The following is a 25,123-nucleotide window of genomic DNA, read 5'->3' as shown; positions in this document are numbered from 1 at the left end:
GCAGGAATTATCTCATTTTGGAGCATTGGTAGATACGAGTTACGATTTAAATTACCATTGATAAATAATGGGCCCATAATTTGATTTCCTGTAATACCTGCCCAAACGTTAAGTTTCTGTGGATGCTGTGTGTGACTCTATCTGCCACATTCTAACAGTAGTTGTGTTATTGGTAATAATTATTGATTCCTGGCTTCGATTACTACATTGTCAGATGATGGGAGGGGAACATTTTGAACACTTACTTTGATCACAGGTACTTAAAAATTGGTGTTTACTTGTAATACTTAATAACTTACCATTGTTCAATTGTTTTAAAATTCAAATAGCTATAACTACTGAATGAATCCACCTATGAAAGTCCGGTTTGGGGCATTGTACTCTGCTAAATAAGACCTTTAATTTGATACCAAACTTGACCTATGCTGCTATTTAAGAATTTTGTCTGACTCCTTGTGGACCGTCCCCTAAAGGGATTATCCGGTCGGTAATTGGGCAGATGTGTGCGTTACTATCACCAGTAAGCACGTGTGAACTTTGGTATTTCTTTCTATTGTGGTTCAAAAATTAAAAAAGAGGTTCCAGACTTAATTGACACCCTGTATAATAACTATTATTCCTAAATTATTTTAAAAAGTGTATATCAAAACTTTATAAAAATTAAGAAATTCATTTATTTCATTATAGCTGTTATATATATATATATATATATATATATATATATATATATATATATATATACATACATATACAATTTGTCAAAAATGTTTCTAAATGTTGACAAATTTTGAACTATTATTTTTTAGAAGTCAAATCTATACCGTTCTTTACTTGTTGAGAAATTTTAAGACAAAGTTTTCATATAAACTAAAGTATACTTCCCAGTCCCTCACATTGATTGGCACTTGTGACGTGAGTTATGTAGTGCACTTAATTGTAAGCAGTGATATTGCATATCTTCATTCTTGTCAGACTGGACTAATAGGTACACGCTTTGATTTCTTTACGTACATCCTTTGACGCCAGTTTAGATTTTGGGGAGTTCCTAACCAAACATTAATTTTTTAAATTTCTTTGTGTATGTTTAATCTTACGCCTTAAGGTTCTTAAAACACCCAAAGAAGGTGTACTTCAGACCTAAAATGTTGTTTTCTGAGTACTATACTTTTCTTATCCATTCTTTAATATTTAAATGTTGAATCTAAAATTCTAAGCATACATTGCAGTATTGCTTTCTTTATACGTATATCGTTCTATAATATAAAAATTATTGAAATTAAAACATGACACAAAGTGATATTGATATCGGCAGTTGAGCCGAATTAAGTTCTCGTTATCATTCAGGAAACATAACGCGGGCGGTGTAGAGGGTGCACATTAATTTCACGCTAGAATCGGCATTTATGCTAAACATACCAGTGGCTTGCAGTAATACTGAAGTCGTTAACCAATCTACAGCACGCTATGTTAACTATATCAACCAGGTAATAAACCATACAAATCACGGTATTCATTTGCAAGCTTTACATAATGATTCGATGATGAGGTGTGTTAGTTATTGTAATCTTCATAATATCATTACAGTTCAGCACCGCACAATCATCCTAAAAATAATAATATAATAAATGTTAGCTTACCTTTGTTCATGTGTTTCGCTTTCACGCATAAACTATTCAACCAGTTGTACTGAATACAACTCTATTTTTATGTTCAAAATCATATTTAAAGGATTGATATAAAATTTTCAAGTTGGCATAACAGAGATATAGTGCTCAATGTACCTCTTTTTAAGAACCCAAATTGAGGTGGCTCCTACTAAAAATCTTGGCCATTTTGAATGTCCTGCCACTCCAGAAGGAAGTGTAGAATACTTTTAGGGCCACTTGAGTATAATAAAAAACAAAGTCGTCTAACATTTGGATGCGTATTCATCATAGCTGTAACTAATGATTCTATGGAAAAAAATAATGAGGGTGTAAAAGAGCATGAAGTTTAACATTGTTTTTAAGTAGAAATATTCAAGGTTATATCTCAACGGCTGACTCCTTAATGCAGTGAGAGTGTCTCGGCTTCTCAAACCACTAGTTATAATAATTTTTCAATACATTATCATTTTGTGGGACACTTTTATTTCTGTGCAAATGAACAAGTTCCTTTTAAGAGCACAGTGGTTTAGGACCAAGCTATAAACAGAATACGCTGGAATGGTTTAATGTTGTATTGTTGTAACAGTTTCGAACATATTCAATTATAGTCTCAGAACTATTTTGACCGTAACGCGCAATTAAATCTTGGTCTATTCTCGAACAGTGACTCGTTTATTTATATCTTTTAAACACTTCTGTACACTTTTATACAGACATTAAAGATTTACAGAGTGTATAGTTATGATGTATTCTAAGATTCATTACTTATCTGTAACAAAGATTCTGAGTTTAGTCATAAAAAGTGAAATATCACTTAAAGTACAATAGACATTTTGGAATAAGTGTGTATCACTGTAACTGAACAGTTTCCCAGCAGAAACAGTTATCATAAAAGTACAAAACTTGGAAATTTTATGATTCTTTAAATACAAATACATCTTAATTAGTGTATTACTAACGTACTTAATAAAAAGTTTTAGTATATATGAATTAAAAATTCATTTATTTACCTTAATTAAATTATATATACTTTTGAAACTAATGAATGAAAACAGTTTTTATGCCCAAACCATAAAAAAATACTACGATAAGTTAAGAACTACATAAATTGTAAATTCTAAACTATATATTATAAGATAATGTTATGAAACTAGTTTTGTAAAGTATCAATTTTATCAAGACGGTATATTTTGCCCACCCTGTGCAGTAATAAATTTAATATCTTATCTTATTCTTAACAATATCTGTATCTGAAAATGCAGTATATTCAAAATACTTTCATTTGGAACAGCACTTATTTTAAAGTTCATCAAACTGGGAAACTAATATCACCCTGTAAACTGACAGTTTATTGACAGTTTTAGAATTTACTTTATTTGTGGTCAAGCTTCTGAGCACGCTCTTTATACTGAAAGAGAAACTCATATTTACTCTGCCAAATAATACCTTTCTAAAATTAGACTGAAAAAACTGCTTTTATTCAGTAGTGGACTGTGACGAGAGGCGGGATTAGAGTGCGCAGCATATTCCACCAGACTGGACAGTGTCAATGAGCTCCAGATTCACCGGTCCCAGGTCAAAGGCTTCCCCTCTCAACCATCTGTTAACGGCGAGAGCCGGCAATTGTGAGATCTGCAATCATATTTGTGTCAGGTCCAGGCGTCGTGTCGCTTATAATGTATTGTCATATGAATTGGACTATGTTAGAGCATACATGATATTTCGTTTTTACAGTCCATTGTTTATTATTTCTTTTTAATTCATTTTACACAATAGAAATTTTCCTTCATTAAATTATGTACAATTTTTAATACATCATATACTGAAAGAATGGGAATACAGCAATGCTTCCTACTAACAAGTAATAAAAACATATATTATGTGGTTTTAGTAACTGTGTTCTATGAACCTCTTATTAATGCTTTATAAGATCAGTAATTTTACATATTGAAATGTTTAGCTAAAGAAATCATCCAGTAGTACAAGCACGTATATAATAGCAGTTACCCGCGGCTTCGCATGCAATGTCCTGTTGAAAACCCGAACAAAATTTTCATGTATTCTTTTTCTATGACATAATAAACAGTCCTGAGTCACTCAAAGCTATTCAAATTTCCTGATCCATTTTAGATTTAAGTTTACAGTACAATGTTTTAGGATCCTTACTCATAAAATGGAACAGTTTTTATAAGATTCGTATTTCCCTCCAACATGCCATAATAATTTATTGAAGTTCTTCGATGATTTCAATAACAATAACAGTTTGCCTCTTTGTCTTAATTACGAGAGTTTATCGTACAACTTAAAAGTTGCTGCCGTCAATATAGTCTGTTTCGTTCTTTAAATTCACTCCCGGTCTAATATATTTACGGTTCCACAACTGGATCATGCTATTGCACTAAACAAAATAATGATCTCATATGTTGGTTTCAGAATCCAACTTAGATTAATCTTTAGTGCTTAAGTGATTTTGAGTTTTCACCGATTAATAAATATGTATAGGGGTGTATGCTTCTAGTATAAAGCTAAGAGTGTGTTATCCCTATTCGCTTTCCTTCAACAACAGTAAAAATGCCATTCATATTGTCAAAGGAGCTAACCAGATTCGATTACCTTATTTGCGAACATTCACAGCTTTGTACTATAGGGTAATTTTTATAACAGCGTATAAATAGTGTTTCCATTGTATTAGATGGTTTGTTGATCATTGGCGCAATTAAAATTTAAAATTAGATAATAACTTCGTCTTTGAAATCTGCATTACACAACTTACTGATTAAGCAGTTTACAGTAATAAGATATTTACTAAAATTTAAATGTAAGCAAATTTTGTTGCCTCTGCATTAAACTTCAGCTGAAAGTGGTTACAGCTGTTAAGTAACAGTTCCCTTTTTATATGTGTCGTAGCGCAGTCTGTCGGATCCAATGTAAACAAATCCAAAATCAACAATTTAATTGTTTAGAAATAAAAATTTACTAAATAAACTATTTAAATTTGGACCAAATTGTAGTTAACAATCATTCAATAACCAACCTGAAGGCACACAACAAATGTCATTAAAATCGGTCCAGTCGTTTAGATGGAGTTCACTGACATACACACGCACACCAGTGAGAATACAACGAATATGGATCTAAGATTAAGTGAATACGGTGTATTCCATCTATTTTATATACACATAGTGGATAGAAAACTTTGCCAGAACCTACTCTCAGGATACCAACGGACACATAGGATCAAAATTGCAGCGTAGCCAGGCGTTCTATGCAGTAGTAGGCCGGCCACACTTCGTAACTGTAGCACATGTTAGAATGTCCAATGATTTTACTCATTTTGTTTTAAAGTTTATTTACTTAGAGATATTCTCATTAGGATCATGGTTACCCATAAGACAAATATAAAAATATTTCTTAACGTTCGGCAAAATTCAATGGACTGTCTTGCACCATTTTGTGATAGAAATGAATACTTTCCAGCGCCTGGATAGGTAGGCTCTAACGCCCAGACAATAAATCTAATAATTTGGATCTTTATTTTTTTCAATAACTGGTAATTTGGAAGTTTAAATATTCGTAAAAGTAAAAACTGAGAACAAACTTATTGTAACCAAAATCTTGTAAACTTGTATCAAAGTGGTAATTTTTACCTAATTAAATTAAGTATAAATTATATAAATAGAACCATTCCACTACAACAATCTAAAATCACTTTATTAAAATATGCACACGCATTCCTAATCAACACGCTTTGTAATAATAAATAGGGAAGGAAAATACAGTAATGCTATTAATAAACATTCAAGGGGCACACATAATTCAACGGTAGGATGAAGGATTAAGGTCTAACAAATGCATAAACAAAGAATTAAATGAGAATTAAGTCGACAAACAAAGTTATCTACATAAATTATAGCATGACAGTTACTCTACAGTACTTCAATTACACGTATTATAGCTATAGTAAAATATATAAGCGAGAAAATACAACATATAAATTATTATCTTATACGATAAAAACACGATGAACTCGGTCTTGACTTTTTCAATGTAGGGCTGGCAATTTCAATGACCGGTCATCTCTATACTTGGCCACTCATTATAGGAACTCCACTTGAATTTCAATGATGCACTCAACGTTACGCATTTCTGTTCCGTACATCACTTGACTGGAATTGCCTTTCTTTAATGTCGAACAATAATCTTCTTATCTGCTATCGAGAGCCTGTTTTAATTTAAATAATAGTCTTAAAATTAAAATCTATTTGATTAATATATTATCAATGAATGACTTGGCTTAATATTGTAGGACATTAGTACTTGTGATATCTGATAACTTTATTGTAGAGAGTGGTTGGTAATAAGTTGTAATAAACTATAGGTAACTCTGCTATGGCAACGTATTTGGAGGTAGACACCAGCTGTTCAAGTTATCAAATATTATTTGTAGAGAGTTGTTCGTACTAAGTCATAATAAACCACACGTATCTGCCATGAAAACTTATTTGGAGGCAGTTCCCAGGTGTCCAAGTTATCAAATAAAATTTTTGTACAAATCTGAGCAAGAGATTGCAGGTGTTCTTGCCGATATACCTGGAGCCCTTTATTGCATCATTTATGTCTTTATGGTGCTGCTCCCTTACTTATTATATATCTGGTCTTTCCATTTTAGTCGCCAATCATTCTTAATGTAAGATATTGTATATGCCGGATCACTTTTTGTCGTTTTTTCAGGATTGTATATGAAAAAATATAACTTGTATTACGTTAGTTGAAAAGGTTATTAATAAAGGGCTGGCGTTCATATGACCTGAGGTTAATTTTTTTGCAGTTTAATTGCACTTATTTTAGGTATATATTTATTTTATGTATGTATATAGATAGATAAGAAGAAATTCTGTTTTCGTATGGGTTGTAGGTCAAAATGATGATAGATTGGAGAAAAGCTTACACATTTTACTTGCCTCAAAAATTCGTATTTAACTCTTTGGCTACCAAGCGCTCAATGTTTGATAATGCAAATGTTATCACACACAACTACTGTTTCTCTTGATAGCGAATGTGTAACATGACCATATAGGATTTTATCAGATACATATTATGGTTTAGAAAAGTAAAGATAAAGCAATAATGATGAATATTCACTGAATAATCTTCACCAATTCTAGAATAAGTGTTACTAATCCGTTAGACTGAATTTGATTTCATCTTAGTTATATACTTCAGCGCACGAGCTTTAACTGTATTATTTTCATAAATATAATAGTGAATAATAAATATAATGTATACTTATAAATGATTACAAAATTTAGTAATAAACTAAATATTAATTTACTAAACCATTAAAACTTACTGAACATGCCTATCATGCCTGATGTGGCTATTATTCTTTTATTTGATTAGTAAATAAGCCTGTTTAAGGCTAATTAGTGTTGGATTTATGTGGGGACATATGCTTGTTCGTCCATTTTCTCGAGATGGAAAAAACAATGTCAGTGTGGAATAGTAAGCTTAATATTTGCTATAAACTCTGAAATGTCTAATATTGGAATACTAGTGCTTCAACGCCGCTCTATAAACGTATTTTTTAACGTTGTTACAGATGCCATGAAAGGATTTTATAACATTAAAGGCAAACAACGATATGAAAAATGAGTTAAATGTTGTTTTTTTTCTTGAATCATAAGCCATCGTATACAAATGAGATTGTTAATATAAAAATAATCGCTGGAAAAGATGTAGAGTGTAGCCCAGTTTATTTCATAAAACAATATTAGCTAATTATTTTAAGATCTCTGCATTTAAGCTAATGTACTTGTGTTATTATTTCGTATTTATAATGAAGGTTCCTTATTGTTTTATAATTCATTATTTTATCCACACTCCATCTTTTTTCAATTTTTTTTTGTATTAGGTTATAATTTATGACAAACATAAGAATTAGGTAAAACTGATAAGCCAAGTACTAAAACTGGCAGTACAAAATCTATAATATATCTAATATATAAACAGAAACTAATTATGTACAGATATAGACAGACAATAATGATAGGAATCTACTATCTACTAGGAAACTACTGATTGCTCAGAAATGTGTAAGAAACAGAGCAAGAGGACATTATAAGGTGGACAGTACTGATAAATGTGTTCCAGTTCAGGTAAGATTTTATCCCTTCCACTTGGATAACCTTTTCATAAACTTAAACTTAGTCTAAGTTTGTAACTGCTGTTTTCCTATTCCTCTGATATATAAAAAGCTAAATTATTTGGAAAAATATCTTGTTAAAGGAATAATAACTGTTTTGAAAAAACTAATTCTTCCCTTCCATTTGTTCCGCACAATACGATTTTATGGTATGAATATAATATGGAATTACAAGCATCTATATATATAAAAATGAATGTTTGTATGTTTGTCCTTTATGGAATCGTGAACTATTGGACCGATCATGATGAAAATTTGTACGTATATGTATTTTTCCACGGAGAAGGTTTATAAGCTATGCCCATCCCTTTCCCGATTGAGGATTCCGCCCCACTGGTTACAGAAATACCCATAAGAAATGCATTGCAGCAAACATATGTTAACGTCTTTTCAAATTTTTAATCAGCTGTTCTTTGTAAACATATATTACACTTATAGTTTTAAAGCATAGAGTAAGCTTAAGAGAAACGACAAATTTTGTTTAAACTGTTTTTGCAATCACTGTTAAACATAGACTTTACTATCCAGATAATACAATTCAAATTTGACGTAAAAATTCACCTTTAACTGCAATATTTATTTAATATAAACCATGCTCATGCTTGATCAGAAGAGTAATGCAGATATCATAATTACTATCTTACGTTGGCTACAAATATAAAGAATGTTATAAAATCAACCTTAGTTGTTTTTTTTTGACAGAAGTATGGTTCTCAAAACTCCGTGTGTACATATTCTCTCGATCGAGACAACAAAGCAAGCTCAATCGTGGCATCGGAGATATAACTAATTTAATCTAAAATTTATTATAGTAAAAAAAAAAATTTACTAAGTAATATAAGGACTTCGGTTCTTAAGATTTGCGTGCGAAGCCGTGGGTAACAGCTAGATAGAGGCAGGAATATGGTACATACCTTCATAATACGCCCAAGAGGCTCACGATGGAACGACTATCAATTATCTCAGCAATGTTTAGAATGTGATAGATAAAGAATAAGTGAATATAGTGTACTGTTTTCAACGGGAAATTGCGTGCGAAGCCGCGGGCAACTTTTGCAAAAAATTATTGAAATGCGCAGCAAAGCGCGCCGGGCCCGCTAGTAATTTTAAATAAAAGATATTGTATTATTTTTAAATACCTTTCTTATTTAAAGATTTTATTATTGTATCCTAAATTGGTGAATATATCTGAGCATAAACATGTTTTTTATTCAAAAGAATCCCAGTTATTACGAACAAATTTAGAATTTTGGTTAAGTACACTCCCAAAGATATTTAAAGAAAACCAGATCATAATCTATCAAGATTCAAATGTTAGTAAATAATTCGTGTTTATGAACTTGAAATAGGCCCCATATCATCAAAATACAATGGTTTGTACTATTTGGTATAATAGTTAAAATTGCGTTGAAAAATCATGCTAATTTCTATAATAGTTTCAATTGGAAGATATTTTGGCTTTTGGCCTGATTGTTGAGAAAGATTTTTGGCCAGAGTTCTAATGTAACATTTTTGACCTGAAATTGTCCGCATAAATATAAAACTATCCTTTTTCGATTGTATAGAGGACGTATAATAGTACCTAGTCCTGTTGTATTACTATCAATCATTTTAATTATAAATGTTAAAATGGAACTATTAATTGTGTTTACAAAGTTTTACATATTATAGTGTTAAAATATTCGTTCAAAAAATGTATTAAAATGAAAAAGAGATATTAGGTGGAGATGTGGTGTGCAGTGACTCCAGTCTCTCTTGGCCCTCAGAGATACGCCTAATTTTTTTCACGTACAGCTTTTTATGTTGCTGATCATGACTTGGGTGAGCCCATTACCATATAAAGATCAGTTTTAATTTTTGTTTACGCGTAACTACTTTTTTCAGGTTTTGTTTCCTGTTGATAGGGATATAAACCTATTTTGTAAACTTTTCGTTCTATTTTTGTAACATAACACATTTTACGTACACCATTATCGTTTTAAAACCACCCACTGTCAATAGTAACTTTTTAAAAATAACACTAAAACAGTTAATTGTAGTTTTAGAACATACTTTAACTAATACATTTCCAATGAGCAGCAAACCAAAATTGGAGGCCTAATCGTGGAACGCTTGCCGTTTTATGGTTATGTCACACAGCCGTATGCAAATACTCTGATTGGATGGACACGTGCGGGGTTGTCAAGGCTAGGACTGACACAAACCACAATTCAGATATAACTACGATAATAATAGTCGCTCAACTGACTGTAGGTCAAAGGTCCTTCCATAAGTCACCATGGTGACATTAAGCCTCCCCTTTATTATTTGCAGATCCAATTAAGTTTAGTTAATAATCTGAAAACAACATACAAGAATTGTATTTAATTTATTTTCACCAAAGCCCTCTAATGTTAAAAATGTAATACAATAAAATAAATAAAATTTCCACTATTGATGAGTGTATTTCAGCAAAGTTATTTACAAATCTACTCAGTTCTACACTAAATACTAAGTAAAAATAACAAACAGATACATCTCCCCACCCACAAACTAGATGATACTAATGAACAATTCCTTCATATTATCTTTAACAGATGAGGAAGATACAATGTTTTAAATATATTTAGAGAGGGGACTGAAAAGGCTGGGACCATAATAAAAAAGCCTCTTTTTCTTATTCCAAGCCACACTTTCAGAAAGTGAAGCTTTCCGTGTAACCGGAAAGGAGAGATCTGGTCAATCTGTCTCAGGTTGAAAGTGAACCTGATGGCTAAGTTCTGCAGCTTGTGAGTCCTGCCAACGCCCCCTCTCGAAATGCTGTTGCATAAGTAGGTGGACAATAGTCTAAGATTGGTAGGACTAACCTCTGCATAAGCGGCAATTTCCCATTCTTCGGCAGTAATATTCTGAATCTGGACGAACCCTTCAATCTGCCGATCTCACGGTTGGTGGCGTGAGAAATTTGATTGGGAAAAGTTAGGCCTCGGTTCAACACGACTCCAAGAGTCTTAACTCTATCCACATATGGCTAACCTCTCACCGTCGAGCACCACTCTCACTAAGAATATGTACCAGTTTGCAGGACTGTGCATTTGTTTATATTGAGCCTGTATTAATTAATTAATTTATATTAACCAAGTCATTTTATATTAACGTCATATAGGTGAGCATTGACATGACCGTTGGTCATTTATATTATATACGGCTCCTAAGCGAGATGCACCTGAGAGTCACCTACATACAAAGGAACGGTGCCACTTTTGCACACACAACAATAGTATAAAATTTAAAGAAGTTTATAGATGAAAACATTAAACTGAGTTAGGGTATTTTTGGTTAATTAGGATCCAGAAACTTTCTAAAAACACATTATATTAATTGTATCACTGTTTTTACAGTAATTTTTACATTGGATATAACATGCAGAAACAATTAGCTTATTTTAACAAATTGTTTCAGACCATGAAAGTAATAAGACGATTGTTGTAAAAAATAGTGCTATTTATATAAATGCATATTATTTTAAGGGTATGTTTAATGTTATTTTAAATATAAAATATCAAACAACAAGCATAAATGTTACAGCAGAGAAATATTAGGTTATGATTCTTACAGAAGTAACTTATTGTAATAATTTCTTGTTTTTATCAAATATAAATAATCCCACCCAAAACTATTAAGTTTAGTGTATCCGAAATTTGATAAATTCGTAGTTATAGTACAATGTTTGTAGAAAATATTTGTATATTTTTATGTTTGTATAAAACAATGGTTAAGAGGTAATATTGGATTTCACGTTACATGTAACATTTAAAGACAACTAATTGAAACACTGTCTAATTCAATAGGTCTATCTGAAAGAACATTGTTTGTGTGGGAAAGAGGATCTAGGAAGTTCAACAGAGAAGATAAGGATCAAAGTACACCCACGCCGTGCCAAGTTTCCGTCAGACTGCTGTGGGAGTCTAGGGAGTAACCCACATGACGGTAACTGTCAACTTCAGTGCTTGTCAAATCCAGAAGTAACCTGTCGCGCACACCGTTAAAACTGATAAAATTATGTAATATTTGTGTTGTCAGTGGAAAATCTAATCCATGATCTTACTGTGGCTGATGACTTTTCACGTCTCAGCTCACTAGACTGAGAGGAACAAAGAAGGATTACAAAAATGTTAATCGCCTTAACCCTTTCTATTTAATAAGGAAAAACCATTTATTTTCAAATAGTTGCTGAATTTGGATTTATTTAATTTAATTGCTAATGCCTAATGGAGTTTAAATCTATACAAACTTACATATAAATATGAATTTAATCTAAAAATATATATACACGTGTATTACGTATTACCAGTAACAGTTATGAAGACGAACAAATAAAAAATATTTTAAAATATGTATAGTTTTGTCATGTGGTATCGTCCAGGTCTTATAAATCCCAGAATTACCTGTAATTAATTATTGGCTGAGCGTTAGCTAAGTGGAATAATTTAATTTCTGTATGTCAATTTGGCTATGCTTATATCTTGTCCGTAGGACATCTCGGGATCAAACTGACCTATAGACTGATATTTTGTCTATATGTGTTGTCTATATAGGCAAAACCGAATTTCATGATCGTACGTGTGGCTTCATGCAATTTGGCTGAGTGTTGGTAGTTTTATTTACTTTGTTCTTGTGGGTAACAATGATGGCAACGAGAAGGTTGAAAAATAAATAAATTTGTAACCTAACAGAGTTCAATCGTATGAGATTTTAACACAAGACATGGTACCATAACCTAACTTCCTTTACGTAGGCAGTAACATCTCTTGGTGACTTGGTGTGTAGATTTAATTATTTAACACTGCTAGAAAACGAAATTTATGGAGCAAAAAAATGAATACATTATAGAAAAATATCTAAAGAAAGTTCGTCATCTCTGGAGTTGAAGCTTGGAAATTATTATTTCTCAAACAGTTCTTAATCGACAGTAATGAGTTCTACCATGATGTATGTCCAACCATGAGATTTGGTTAACCATCACTGAAGCCTCAGTATGCTAACATAATAGAATTTTCTGCCCTGGAAATATAAATATTTCTTTTATGTTTCATAGTCAGTCTGTATATATGCAGGGAATCTGAAGATTGAAATAAGCTGTTGAGATTATATTTGCTTACAAACCAGCAGTCTGTTAAGCGAGACATACGACTGGCTTGTAGTAGGTTAGTGTTTCATTGGAGTACTGCAATAACTGTTAGGCTCATTGCACAGCCAAGTTAATCAATCTGGTTGATTGAAATACAGAACGATACAAACATGTTTCGTTAGTCTCACATGATATTGATGGTATTGAGATATTGGATCATCATTACAGTCACTATTTCACCATGGCAGCGGCCATTAGTCAATTAATTAAGTATTAAGTTCTAATCCTAATTCTAGTTATATAAACTTCCAGAAGAATACGTTTATACGCATTTAATAGTATCGTTCGAAATGAGTATAAACACTTTATAAATTATTAATCTAGCTAAACTAAGAGATAGGGATATACATAAGGCTACGGAGTTTTTTATAACAAATATGGTAAAACATTTAAATTATCAATTAAACCATAAAAAGTATCTCATAGAAGGAGTATGATGTAAAACCCTTCAATAGATCCTAAACAATACTGATTCTCTCAATCATTATATAACAAGTGCAAACGAACTATAAGAATGATTCTAGAGTCAGTAAATCAGAATAGAGATAAATTTGCATTTATAGCAATACTTTATGTGCCAGGATTATCGAAGAAGTTTATAACAGAAGGTAGAAAGAACAATATTCTCAAGTGGACAGTTACCGCCATGTAGGGTACTCCCTAGACTCCCACAGCAGTCTGACGGAAACTTGGCACGGCGTGGGTGTACTTTGATCCTTATCTTCTCTGTTGAACTTCCTAGATCCTCTTTCCCACACACACAATGTTCTTTCAGATAGACCTATTGAATTAGACAGTGTTTCAATTAGTTGTCTTTAAATGTTACATGTAACGTGAAATCCAATATTACCTCTTAACCATTGTTTTATACAAACATAAAAATATACAAATATTTTCTACAAACATTGTACTATAACTACGAATTTATCAAATTTCGGATACACAAAACTTAATAGTTTTGGGTGGGATTATTTATATTTGATAAAAACAAGAAATTATTACAATAAGTTACTTCTGTAAGAATCATAACCTAATATTTCTAAAACTCTGCTGTAACATTTATGCTTGTTGTTTGATATTTTATATTTAAAATAACATTAAACATACCCTTAAAATAATATGCATTTATATAAATAGCACTATTTTTTACAACAATCGTCTTATTACTTTCATGGTCTGAAACAATTTGTTAAAATAAGCTAATTGTTTCTGCATGTTATATCCAATGTAAAAATTACTGTAAAACAGTGATACAATTAATATAATGTGTTTTTAGAAAGTTTCTGGATCCTAATTAACCAAAAATACCCTAACTCAGTTTAATGTTTTCATCTATAAACTTCTTTAAATTTTATACTATTGTTGTGTGTGCAAAAGTGGCACCGTTCCTTTGTATGTAGGTGACTCTCAGGTGCATCTCGCTTAGGAGCCGTATATAATATAAATGACCAACGGTCATGTCAATGCTCACCTATATGACGTTAATATAAAATGACTTGGTTAATATAAATTAATTAATTAATACAGGCTCAATATAAACAAATGCACAGTCCTGCAAACTGGTACATATTCTTAGTGAGAGTGGTGCTCGACGGTGAGAGGTTAGCCATATGTGGATAGAGTTAAGACTCTTGGAGTCGTGTTGAACCGAGGCCTCACTTTTCCCAATCAAATTTCTCACGCCACCAACCGTGAGATCGGCAGATTGAAGGGTTCGTCCAGATTCAGAATATTACTACTGCCGAAGAATGGGAAATTGCCGCTTATGCAGAGGTTAGTCCTACCAATCCTAGACTATTGTCTACCTACTTATGCAACAGCATTTCGAGAGAGGGCGTTGGCAGGACTCACAAGCTGCAGAACTTAGCCATCAGGTTCACTTTCAACCTGAGACAGATTGACCAGATCTCTCCTTTCCGGTTACACGGAAAGCTTCACTTTCTGAAAGTGTGGCTTGGAATAAGAAAAAGAGGCTTTTTTATTATGGTCCCAGCCTTTTCAGTCCCCTCTCTAAATATATTTAAAACATTGTACCTTCCTCATCTGTTAAAGATAATATAAAGGAATTGTTCATTAGTATCATCTAGTTTGTGGGTGGGGAGATGTATCTGTTTGTTATTTTTACTTAGTATTTAGTGTAGAACTGAGTAGATTTGTAAATAACTTTGCTGAAATACACTCATCAATAGTGGAAATTTTATTTATTTTATTGTATTACATTTTTAACATTAGAGGGCTTTGGTGAAATTAAATTAAATACAATTCTTGTTTGTTGTTTTCAGATTATTAACTAAACTTAATTGGATCTGCAAATAATAAAGGGGAGGCTTAATGTCACCATGGTGACTTATGGAAGGACCTTTGACCTACAGTCAGTTGAGCGACTATTATTATCGTAGTTATATCTGAATTGTGGTTTGTGTCAGTCCTAGCCTTGACAACCCCGCACGTGTGCATCCAATCAGAGTATTTGCATACGGCTGTGTGACATAACCATAAAACGGCAAGCGTTCCACGATTAGGCCTCCAATTTTGGTTTGCTGCTCATTGGAAATGTATTAGTTAAAGTATGTTCTAAAACTACAATTAACTGTTTTAGTGTTATTTTTAAAAAGTTACTATTGACAGTGGGTGGTTTTAAAACGATAATGGTGTACGTAAAATGTGTTATGTTACAAAAATAGAACGAAAAGTTTACAAAATAGGTTTATATCCCTATCAACAGGAAACAAAACCTGAAAAAAGTAGTTACGCGTAAACAAAAATTAAAACTGATCTTTATATGGTAATGGGCTCACCCAAGTCATGATCAGCAACATAAAAAGCTGTACGTGAAAAAAATTAGGCGTATCTCTGAGGGCCAAGAGAGACTGGAGTCACTGCACACCACATCTCCACCTAATATCTCTTTTTCATTTTAATACATTTTTTGAACGAATATTTTAAAACTATAATATGTAAAACTTTGTAAACACAATTAATAGTTCCATTTTAAAATTTATAATTAAAATTATTGATAGTAATACAACAGGACTAGGTACTATTATACGTCCTCTATACAATCGAAAAAGGATAGTTTTATATTTACGCGGACAATTTTCAGGTCAAAAATGTTACATTAGAACTCTGGCCAAAAATCTTTCTCAACAATCAGGCCAAAAGCCAAAATATCTTCCAATTGAAACTATTATAGAAATTAGCATGATTTTTCAACGCAATTTTAACTATTATACCAAATAGTACAAACCATTGTATTTTGATGATATGGGGCCTATTTCAAGTTCATAAACACGAATTATTTACTAACATTTGAATCTTGATAGATTATGATCTGGTTTTCTTTAAATATCTTTGGGAGTGTACTTAACCAAAATTCTAAATTTGTTCGTAATAACTGGGATTCTTTTGAATAAAAAACATGTTTATGCTCAGATATATTCACCAATTTAGGATACAATAATAAAATCTTTAAATGAGGAAGGTATTTAAAAATAGTACAATATCTTTTATTGAAAATGCTTGTAATTCCATATTATATGCATACCATAAAATCATATTGTGCGGAAGAAATGGAAGGGAAGAATTAAAAATCGCCCTTCTCTTATACGTACGTAGTTTTTTCAAAACAGTTATTATTCCTTTAACAAGATATTTTTCCAAATAATTTAGCTTTTAATATATCAGAGGAATAGGAAAACAGCAGTTACAAACTTAGACTAAGTTTAAGTTTATGAAAAGGTTATCCAAGTGGAAGAGATAAAATCTTACCTGAACTGGAACACATTTATCAGTACTGTCCACCTTATAATGTCCTCTTGCTCTGTTTCTTACACATTTCTGAGCAATCAGTAGTTTCCTAGTAGATAGTAGATTCCTATCATTATTGTCTGTCTATATCTGTACATAATTAGTTTCTGTTTATATACTAGATCTATTATAGATTTTGTACGGCCAGTTTTAGTCCTTGGCTTATCAGTTTTACCAAACTCTTACGTTTGTCATAAATTATAACCTAATACAAAAAAAATTGAAAAAAGATGGAGTGTGGATAAAATAAAGAATTATAAAACAATAAGGAACCTTCATTAGAAATACGAAATAATAACACAAGTACATTAGCTTAAATGCAGAGTTCTTAAAATAATTAGCTAATATTGTTTTATGAAATAAACTGGGCTACACTCTACATTTTTTCCAGCGATTATTTTTATATTAACAATCTCATGTGTATACGATGGCTTCTTATTCAAGAAAAAAACACACATTTAAAACATTTTTATCTCATTGTGTGCCTTTGATTTTATAAAATCTTTTCGTGGCATCTGTAACAACAGACGTTTCAAAATTACGTTTATACAGAGGCTTTGAAGCACTAGTATTCCAATGTTAGACTTTTCAGAGTTTATATAATATATTTAGCTCACTATACCACACTGACATTGTTTTTTTCCATCTCGAGAAAATGCACGAGCAATAAAATGACCCCACATAAACCCTAACTAATTAGCCTTAAACAGGCTTATTTACTAATCAAATAAAAGAATAATAGCTACATCAGGCATGATAGGCATGCGCAGTAAAATCTTATTGTTTAGTAAGTTAATAGTTAGTTTATTACTAAATTGTTTAATCATTTAAAAGCATATAGTATATTTATTATTCACTATTATATTTATGAAAATAATACTTACAGTTAAAGCTCGTGCGGTCTTTCAACTGATATGAAAGAAAATTCAGTTTAATGGATTAGTAACACTTATTCTAGAATTGGTAAAGATTAGTCAGCGACTGTTCATTATTAATGCTTTATCTTTACTTTTTTAAATCCTAATAGTTATGTGATAAAATCCTACATGGTCATGTAACACATTCGCTATCAAGAGAAACAGTATTTGTGTGTGATAAAATTTGCATTATCAAACATTGAGCGCTTGGTAGCCAAAGAGTTAAATACGAATTTTTGAGGCAAGTACTTAAAGGTGTAAGCTTTTCTCCAATCAATCACCATTTTGATCTACAACCCATACGAAAACAGCATTTTCTCTGATCTAAATATATACATACACTAAATATATACAACAAAATAAGTACAAGTAAACCGCAACAATAATGAATCTCAGCTCATATGAACGTCAGCCCTTCATTAATAACCTTTTCAACTAACATAATATAATTTATATTTTTTCATATACAATCCTGAAAGAACGACAAAAAAGTGATCCGGCATATACAACATCTTACATTAAGAATGATCGGCGACTAAAATGGAAAGACCAGATATATAATAAGTAAGGGAGCAGCACCATAAAGACATAAATGATGCAATAAAGGGCTCCAGGTATATCGGCAAGAACACCTGCAATCTCTTGCTCAGATTTGTACTAAAATTTTATTTGATAACTTGGACACCTGGGAACTGCCTCCAAATAAGTTTTCATGGCAGAGACGTGTGGTTTATTACGACTTAGTACGAACAATTCTCTACAAATAATATTTGATAACTTGAACAGCTGATGTCTACCTCCAAATACGTTGTCTTAGCAGAGTTACCTATAGTTTATTACAACTTATTACCAACCACTCTCTACAATTAAAGAAGACATTAAAGAAGGACAACTCCACTCAAGTAATGTATGGAAAAGAAGAGCGTAAAGATGTGTGCATCATTGAAATTCAAGTGGAGTTCCAATAATGAGGGGCCAAGTATATAGATGACCCATCATTGAAACTGCCAGCCCTACATTGAAAAATTCAAGACCTAGTTCATCGTGTTTTTATCGTATAATATAATATGTGTTGTATTGTCTCGCTTATATATTTTACTATAGCTATAATACGTATAATTGAAGTACTTTAGAGTAACTGTCAAGCTATAATTCATGTAGATAACTTTGCTGACTTAATTCTCATTTGATTCTTTGTTTATGCATTTGTTAGACCTTAATCCTTCATCCTACCATTGAATTATGTATGCCCCTTGAATGTTATTAATAGCAGTAATATATTTGCCTGCCTGTTTATTATTAAAAAGCGTGTTGATTACGAATGCGTGTGCATATTTTTATAAAGTAATTTTAGAATGTTTTTGTAGAATGGTTCTGTTTATATAATTTATATTTAATTTGATTGGGTAAAAATGACCACTTTGACACAACTTTACAAGATTTTGTTTACAGTAAGTGTGTTTTCAGTTTTTACTTATACGATTATTTAAACTTCCAAATTACCAGTTATTGAAAAAAAAATAAAATAAAGATCCAAATTATCAGATTTATTGTCTGAGCGTTAGAGCCTACCAATCCAGGCGCTGGAAAGTATTCATTTGTATCACAAAGATGGTGCATGACAGTCCATTGAATTTTGCTGAACGTTAAGAAATATTTTTATATTTGTCTTATGGGTAACCATGATCCTAATGAGAATATCTCTAAGTAAATAAACTTTAAAACAAAATGAGTGAAATCATTGGACATTTTAACATGTGCTATAGTTACGAAGTGTCGCCGGCCTACTGTACATATGCAGTAGTAGCATAGAACGCCTGGCTACGCTGCAATTTTGATCCAATGTGTCCGTTGGTATCCTGAGAATAGGTTCTGGCAAAGTTTTCTATCCGTTATGTGTATATAAAATAGATGCAATACACCGTATTCACTTAATCTTAAATCCATATTCGTTGTATTCTCACTGGTGTGCGTGTGTATGTCACTGAACTCCTTCTAAACGGCTGGACCGATTTTAATGACATTTGTTATGTGTCTTCAGGTTGATTAGCGAATGGTTTTTATCTAAAATTCGGTCCAAATTTAAATTGTTTATGTAGTAAATTTTTATTTCTAAACTGTTGTTGATTTTGGATTTGTTTACATTGGATCCGACAGACTGCGCTACGACACATATAAAAAGTGAACTGTTACTTAACAGCTGTAACCACTTTCAGCTGAAGTTTAATACAGAGGCAACAAAATTTGTTTACATTTAAATTTTAGTAAATATCTTATTACTGTAAACTGCTTGATCAGTAAGTAGTGTAATGCAGATTGCAAAGACGAAGTTATTATCTAATTTTAAATTTTAATTGCGCCAATGATCAACAAACCATCTAATGCAATGGAAACACTATTTATACGCTGTTATAAAAATTACCCTATATACCCTTATACATATTTATTAATAGGTGAAAACTCAAAATCACTTAAGCACTAAAGATTAATATAACTTGAATTCTGAAACAATATATGAGACCATTATTTTGTTTAGTGCAACTGCATAATTCAGTTGTGGAACCGTAAATAGATTAGACCGGGAGTGAATTTAAACGACCGAAACTATTAAGTTGTACGATAAACTCTTGTAATTGAGACAAAGAGGCAAATTGTTATTGTTGTTGAAATCGTCAAAGAACTTCAATAAATTATTATGGCATGTTGGAGGGAAATACGAATCTTATAAAAACTGTTCCACTTTATGACCTAAGGATCCTAAAACATTGTTCTATAAACTTAAATCTAAAATGGATCAGGAAATTCGAATAGCTTTGAGTGACTCAGGACTGAAAACGGTTTTGTGGTCAGTTTATCCATCTCAAATTAGATCCCTTAACACTTTTGAATAACACTAAAACGATGACATGAAGCGAATGTAAGCAGCAATATATAAATATTTAGTATAAATAACTCCTTATCAAGATAAATACGAGCAGTTTACTATATTTAGGTACGAAATTTATATGAAAAGGTTTTTTTGGTACAAACTAAGATACATTAGTTGCATTAAAACGGATCACAATGAACCAGAGGCGTCCAAGTTCATTCAGACAGTTCACGACCTAAGCGTAGTAAATTCGTATAGCTCCTCTATGTATGTTATTAAATAAAATAATTAATTAATGTACCCATGTATTCATTTATCATTGGAATAATACCTATATTAGTTTTTACTCTTGTTGACTAATGCCATAATATTGGTTTATTCTTACGAAGAGTTAGAAGAATTTGGAAATTGCCTTTGTAAGGTAATGTACAATTTCATAATTTCTTAAACAGAATAAGATCACAACAGCAATGGGAAAATATTATACTACTGCATGTTGACCTTTAAAGGGCCAGTTCTTATATCCGACATGACTATTGCTGGTTACTGCAAGAAACGTAGTCAGCGTGTTTCACTGTAATTTAATGAAACTTACGATTCAAAATTTACGTTCCAAATTTCAAAACACTGTATTAAAAACAACTTACCTATATAACACCACCGATGTAGCTATATTACTGATTTGCTTTTATAATTAGATTTTTATAACAAAATACTGAAAACCGTAATATAACTCTTTACTTTAAAACTAATTTCGCAGATAAAAACATAATATACTAATAACGAATTACTTGAAGGTAAATCTAATAATTATTTTGTTCCTTTTGTTAGCTACTTTTAAATCATTATTTTCTCACTGAAATTATAAGTGAAGATATTTCATGTAGTAAAAGATGGAAGGATTTCGTTTTTTCAAAATTGTATAAGTATTAACGGATTCTCTTCAATCAAAAATAAACTTTAATAAATCAAATGTGTAATTACTTTGCTGAATATTATAACTATAGCTATTATTATAACTAAGCTAACGTATCATGGCATATGACATTAAAGTAACAGCAAAAGAGTATTAAGGCGCGTGGTGTATTAACTACGCACTGCTCAAACAAAAACCACATTTTTAGACGGTGTGCAATTGTAAAACATGATGGGAATGGATGTGTGGACCGAGGAGTACGCCATGCACTCTTAGTATCAAAATAAAAACAAATAATATGAATTGTTCAGTCGGCTTTTACCCCAAGCCTCATCTAGGGTTTAGGATAAAACAAACTTCATTTTTAAAGCTATTGTCTACACATGTTTACAGATCATCTGCCATGTCACTCATATATATCTGACTAAAGTCTTTAACTGCCTTTGGAGAGTAAATAATTGCTTGCCATTAATTATGTGACCTTTTTATCAAACTATTTGATTGTACTTGGAAGATTTTTTATCTAAAATATTATTTCTTATAAACTATTTATTAATGGCGACTGGATATTTCTGAAAACTATACCTAAATGATAATCATTAGGTAATATAGGTTATAAGCTTTAGGCTAATATGATGTCTCGAAGTGCTGTACCGAACACTCTGGTGCTTATTCCAGGTCACAGGAAATTAAAAAATCATATGAAACCGAGGGTTATCCTTTTTATCTTGTAACTGGCTCCAGGAGATCTTTGTTGGAAATTAAATTTTTTTAGCAATTCTCAGTTTTTGTGTGGAAAGTGTGTTGGTGTCAGCGTATTTTATTTACAAACCCATATGTTCCATGATGAGTAGTGAGTTTTCGCAAATTCATTGTCAATTAATGTTACTCCACGCGTTATACATATTAAAACAAATTTATGATCGGAGTTTAATGATTGATAGAATAAAAGCAATCATTCAATGTATTATCTGAAATCTTTTGAGCTTTATAACCAATCAACGTGTTAATCCCACTGAAGACTTTTGTTATTTTTAAAACAGCGTAATTCTGATAGATTTTGTTAACATTATGTTGAAACTACAGCATCAACTTAATGCTTAAGTAAAGCTTATTCCTAACGAGCTATTCATGCCATGTATTAAAGCAAGTACACTGATTAAGTACGGTCCATAGATGGAAATGCTCTATGCCGGATTAGATAGAAGCCTCTTTTATAGGTAAGCGGGTTGTTACAGAACTATATGTCAATAATAAGCGGATCTGACTGAATGTGCTTCCCTCAAGCATTAATGCCACTAATATCTGTAATCAGCTAAGTGAAGTTTTCCCTTATTAATTTGTGAAATAAATTATGTCTAATCATGTTTTGATATACTGCTGTCGTAAAGTGTAATCATTAAACGTAATTTTATAACCTATTTAAGAACACGTCTTCGTCTGTCCGTCCGTAAATAAATTCTTGACAGAAAGTTAAAAGATAGTGTAAATTCGATTCCTAGGATCATTTTCGTTCAAGTAAGAAATCTCATGAAAGGTCAAAAGTTCAAATGTATAAGTGAGAAATAGAGTATCTTTAAGTTGGTATTACGGATGGTTGGCACAACTGGTGAAGTGAAGTAAGATTGTGGTGATTTTTAGCTGCGCATAAATTATAAGTTTTTGCATATTTACATTGTTAATTGGATATTTTATCCTGTTTAAATTGAACCATAAATATTTTTATTGACGTTTGAAGTAAGACACACAGACTCGGAGTTAATTACTTAGCTGATAAGTGGACTTCGAACTGACTCGCCATGTGACTCGACCTGCTCGGTGAGTGTCCTGTAGTGAGCAGTGAGTGGCGGTAAGCTAACGTGCAGTTATCGGTTAGTGGCACGCGTACTTTCCAGTCAGTCGGTTTACTCTTATACAATTTTTATACATAATGCAAATATTTATTAAATGAGTGAAAATACGATTTATAAATTTTTCACGCCTGTGTCGAATCAGAAGAAACGTCAAAGGTCGAATTCTTCACCAATAAGTGCGAGTGATAACCTCAACATGGACAGTGAAAAGGTAGGAGAAATGTCTTTAGGACAACTAATGAGTGGTTTAGAGGCTATGTTTGACAAAAAAAACTCGCAAACCTTGTAAACCAAAGAAGACTTAGGTGTAGTTTCAAGCAGGTTAGTTGTGCTAGAAAGTGAAAATAAGGAGATGAAGGTAAAGTTATGCCAAATAATTGAAGAAAATAAAATAATTCAGAATAAACTAGTGGATATGGAAGCAAGAGGAAGGAGGAATAACTTATTATTTAAAGGGCAATAGTGGAATAGCATTGGCAATACAGACTTTAGACTCTTGGTCAAGAATTTTTGTATTGAAATTTTTGGTACAACCAACTCTTTATGGGTAAACAGGGCTCATGCCTTAGGCAGTAATGGACTGGTAATTGCGCATTTACCCTCAGATGCAGACATAAATGGCGATTTAAATGGGCGTATTGCTAAAGAACAACTTACATTTGAGGGTGTCATTGAAATTTTAAATAATAATTTATCAGATTTGAGAGATTCAAGGGATTCTGTAATCAACAGTAAAGGCAAGAAACTGTTAGAGCTAATGGGAGACTTTGGTATGATAGTTTTGAATGGAAGATCTGAAAGTGATAAGAATGGTAATTACACATTCGTAGGACCAATGGGCAGTTCTGTGATAGACCTAGCTCTTATGACTGGCCACAGTTTACACTTAATTCGGGACTTTGAGGTTGTCTGTCACCCCGGTTCGGATCATCTGCCAATTAAAATTTTATTAAAAATAAAAGAAGGTGAAAAATTGAAAATAGATATAATAAGAATAAGTTGTTGCCATTACTACCCAAATTAAAATGGGAAGAAAGGAATAAAGACCCTTATTGTACGGCAGTGGGTCAGTCTCCGTTAAATTTAGTCATATGCGACAACAATCAGGTAAAGTTTAATAATAAAATTGATTGCATTAAGATTTCAATAAACAATCAAAAGCACCGCGATGATACACGAAAGATGCGGCCAACTTTCAAACAGCCGTGGTATGACTTCGAGTGTTACAGTTTTAGAAAGAAGGTGTTTAGGTTATTAAATTTATTTAGAAAAACTAATTCGCATCAGGTTCGATTAAATTACATTGGAGAACGGAAATGGTATAAAACATTGTGCCAGTATAAAAAAATACAACATTATGAGAGTATTATTTTAAATATGAATAATATTTCGAATTCAAAGGGGTTTTGGGAGGCGATAAATGGTTTTAAGAAACAAAACGGGAGAGTGGTGGCAAATATTTCAGTGAGCCAGTGGGTTGCACATTTCAAGAGCCTGCGAAATCCCCCTATATTATCAAATTATAACTGCTACGCAGAACCACTAATTATGAATGAAACCCTAGATAAGGAACTTGATATAGTTGAAGTCAGGGAAGTACTGCGTAAGCTGAGGGACGATAAGGCTCCCGGTTACGACAGAGTCCCCTACGAGTTTTTTAAATACGCTCCACATTCACTACTTGAAAAAATACTTACTGTTTACAATAAAATATATTTAAACGGCCAAATACCGGACAGCTTT

At 31.9% G+C, this 25,123-nt stretch overlaps 2 protein-coding genes across 2 annotated transcripts in view; both read right to left on the bottom strand.

Moving 5' to 3' along the window:
* Positions 1–25,123, bottom strand: part of LOC124363060 (FMRFamide receptor-like) — a 573,595-nt gene that overhangs the window by 136,440 nt on the left and 412,032 nt on the right. The gene's annotated exons all lie outside the window — the stretch shown is intronic.
* LOC124363059 (FMRFamide receptor-like) overlaps positions 1–25,123 on the bottom strand; it is a 488,228-nt gene that overhangs the window by 347,866 nt on the left and 115,239 nt on the right. The window lies entirely within an intron of this gene.

Source organism: Homalodisca vitripennis, chromosome 5, assembly GCF_021130785.1.
Source record: "Homalodisca vitripennis isolate AUS2020 chromosome 5, UT_GWSS_2.1, whole genome shotgun sequence".
NCBI lineage: Eukaryota > Metazoa > Arthropoda > Insecta > Hemiptera > Cicadellidae > Homalodisca > Homalodisca vitripennis.
The sequence above is the reverse complement of the archived record's forward strand: the minus strand, read 5'-3'. Positions and strand labels throughout refer to the sequence as shown.